This window comes from Cynocephalus volans, chromosome 13 (genome assembly GCF_027409185.1).
Source record: "Cynocephalus volans isolate mCynVol1 chromosome 13, mCynVol1.pri, whole genome shotgun sequence".
Lineage (NCBI taxonomy): Eukaryota > Metazoa > Chordata > Mammalia > Dermoptera > Cynocephalidae > Cynocephalus > Cynocephalus volans.
In genome coordinates this window covers 51,000,314-51,003,712 of record NC_084472.1, presented here as the reverse complement: position 1 = coordinate 51,003,712, position 3,399 = coordinate 51,000,314, and the positions used below count along the sequence as shown (strand labels likewise).

The 3,399-nt window shown below is 42.6% G+C and overlaps 1 pseudogene; it reads left to right on the top strand.

The window, feature by feature from the left end:
• The first annotated feature begins 1,418 nt into the window (after positions 1-1,418).
• On the top strand, positions 1,419-2,089 carry LOC134361814 (ATP synthase subunit a-like; annotated as a pseudogene).
• Positions 2,090-3,399: the final 1,310 nt, after the last annotated feature.

The following is a 3,399-nucleotide window of genomic DNA, read 5'->3' as shown; positions in this document are numbered from 1 at the left end:
CACTGATTCCCTTTATTTTCAGGCTACACTCTTAATGCCACTTGAGCTAAAATTCATTTCACAGTCATATTCGTGGGTGTAAACCTGACATTCTTCCCACAACATTTCCTAGGCCTATCGGGAATACCACGATGAAACTCCAACTACCCTGACGTGTATACCATATTAAATACAGTCTCATCCATAGGATCATTCATATCCTTAACGACAGTTATACTAATGATCTTCATGACACGAGAAGCCTTTGCCTCAAAACGAGAGTTTACAACAGTAGAACTCCCCACCACGAGTCTAGAATGACTATACGGCTGCCCTCCTGCCCCCCACACATTCGAAGAACCAGCATATGTAAAACCCAATGAGAAAGGAAGGAATCGAACCCCCTAAGAATGGTTTCTAGACAATCCCATAACCTCTATGACTTCCCCACAAGTGAGATATTAGTAAAAACACTACATAACTTTGTCAAAGTTAACTTATAGGCTTAAATCCTTTATATCTTTATGGCATACCCACTGCAACTAGGACTTCAGGATGCCACTTCCCCCATTATAGAAGAACTATTGTACTTCCACAACACTCTCATAATTGTGTTCCTAATCAAATCCTTAGTCCTCTACATCATATCCCTAATATTGACCACAAAACTCACTCACACAAGCACTATAGATGCCCAAGAAGTAGAAACCGTATGAACAATTCTACCCGCCATTATTCTAATCTCAATTGCCCTCCCATCACTGTGAATCCTCTACATAACAGATGAAATCAACAATCCTCTCCTAACCGTCAAGACTATGGTCCACCAATGATACTGAAGCTACGAGTACACAGATTATGCAGACCTAAACTGCGACTCATACATAATTCCCACTCCCGACTTGAAACCAGGAGAACTCCGACTTCTAGAGGTAGATAACCAAACAGTACTCCCAACAGAAATCCCAATTCGCATGCTAATCTCATCCGAAGACGTGCTGCACTCATGAACCGTACCCTCACTAGGCCTGAAAACAGACGGAGTCCCAGGACGTTTAAATCAAACGACTGTAACAGCCACACGACCGGGCCTATTCTACGGACAATGCTCAGAAATCTGCAGCTCAAGCCACAGCTTCATGCCCATCGTACTTGAACTTGTCCCACTCAAATACTTTGAGGACTGATCAAACTCAACACTATAAGTACATCGTGAAGCTAAATAGTGTTAACCTTTTAAGATAAAGAATGGAAGTACCAGCCTTCCCACAATGAAATGCCACAACTGGATACCTCAACATGATTCACTACTATTATGTCCATAATCATAACACTTTTCATCATACTTCAACTAAAATTCTCAAAGTTTGCCTACCCCCCTGGTCCTGCAGAAAAAAAACTGCTAAAGTATCAAAACACACAAATCTCTGAGAAAAAAAATGAATGAAAATCTATTTACCTCTTTCACCACACCACACTAATGGGAATACCCATCGTAACCCTCATCATCCTTCTACCCAACGCAATATACCCCCACCCCTCTCGCCTCATCAACAATCGCTTAACCTCTCTGCAAATATGACTGGTTCAACTCATTCTAAAACAACTGATAGCAATTCACAACACCAAGGGAAAAACATGGTCCTTAATACTAATCTCACCGATCCTATTTATTGGTTCAACAAATCTACTAGGTCTACTACCCCACTCATTTACACCAACCTCCCAGCTATCCCTAAACCTAGGCATGGCAATCCCCCTGTGAGCCGGAGCAGTAATCCTGGGTCTCCACCACAAAACAAAAGAATCCCTAGCCCACTTTCTACCCCAAGGTACACCCACTCCCCTTATCCCAATACTCGTAATCATCGAAACCATCAGCCTCTTCATCCAACCTGTAGCCTAGGCCATACGGTTAACAGCCAACATCACAGCTGGCCCTCTACTTATGCACCTCATTGGAAGTGCCACACTAGTGCTAACAACCCTAAGCCCCTAACAGCCTCAACCACCTTCACCCTCCTTATCCTACTCACCACTCTCAAACTTGCTGTAGCTCTAATTCAAGCTTATGTATTTACCCTCCTAGTACCTACATGACAACACCTAATGACTCACCAGGCCCACGCCTACCACATAGTAAACCCCAGCCCCTGGCGGCTCACAGGAGCCCTATCCACCCTACTCATAGCATCTGCCTAACAATATGATTCCACTTTAATTCTAATATTCTACTAGCCCTAGGACTACTAACTAATCTACTAACCATATACCAATGATGACAAGATGTAGTGCAAGAGAGTACCTTCCAGGGCCACCATATAACTGTTGTCCAAACAGGACTGTGATACGGAATAATCCTATTTATCGTATCCGAAATTTTCTTCTTCGCTGGGTTCTTCTGAGCCTTTTATCACTCAAGCCTAGCCCCAAACCCCGATCTAGGAGGCTACTGACCACAGCGGGGCATTGACCCCCTCAACACTATAGAAGTCCCACTACTTAATACGTTAGTCCCGTTAGCCTCCAGAGTGTCTATTACATAGGCCCACCACAGCCTCATGGAAGGAAACCACAAACACATACTCCAAGCCCTCTTCATCACAATCTCCCTGGGCATTTACTTTACACTCCTCCAAATCTCAGGGTACCTTGAAACATCTTTTACCATTTCTGACAGTGTATATGGATCAACATTCTTCATAGCAACGGGCTTCCATGGCCTCCATGTAATGATTGGATCCTCTTTCCTCATTATCTGCCTTCTACACCAACTAAAATTTCACTTCACGTCCAAACACCATTTTGGCTTTGAAGCCACAGCCGGATATTGACACTTCGTAGATGTAATCTGACTATTCCTATACATCTCCATTTATTGATAAGGATCCTATTCTTTCAGTATTAGCTAGTACAATTGACTTCCAATTGATCAGATCTGGTCACAACCCAGAAAAGAATAATCAAACTAGCTTTGACCCTCTTAACCAACATAACATTAGCACTCCTTCTTATCACCATTGCATTCTGATTCCCCCAACTATACACCTATGCAGAAAAATCAAGCCCATATGAGTGTGAATTTGACCCAGTAGGATCTGCCCACCTACCATTTTCCATAAAATTTTTCCTAGTAGCCATCACGTTCCTACTATTCAACTTAGAAATTACCTTACTGCTGCCCCTCCCATGGGCCACCCAAACAAACAACTTCAAACTAATACTCACCATAGCACTTGCCCTAATCCTTACACTAGCACTAGGCCTAGCCTATAAATGAACCCAAAAAGGCCTAGAATGAGCTGAATATAGTAGTTAGTTTAACTAAAACAACTGGTTTCAACCCATTAAATTGCGACTCTTCATAACTACTAAAATGCTTCCAATTTATATCAACATCATTCTGGTGTACGCCATGTC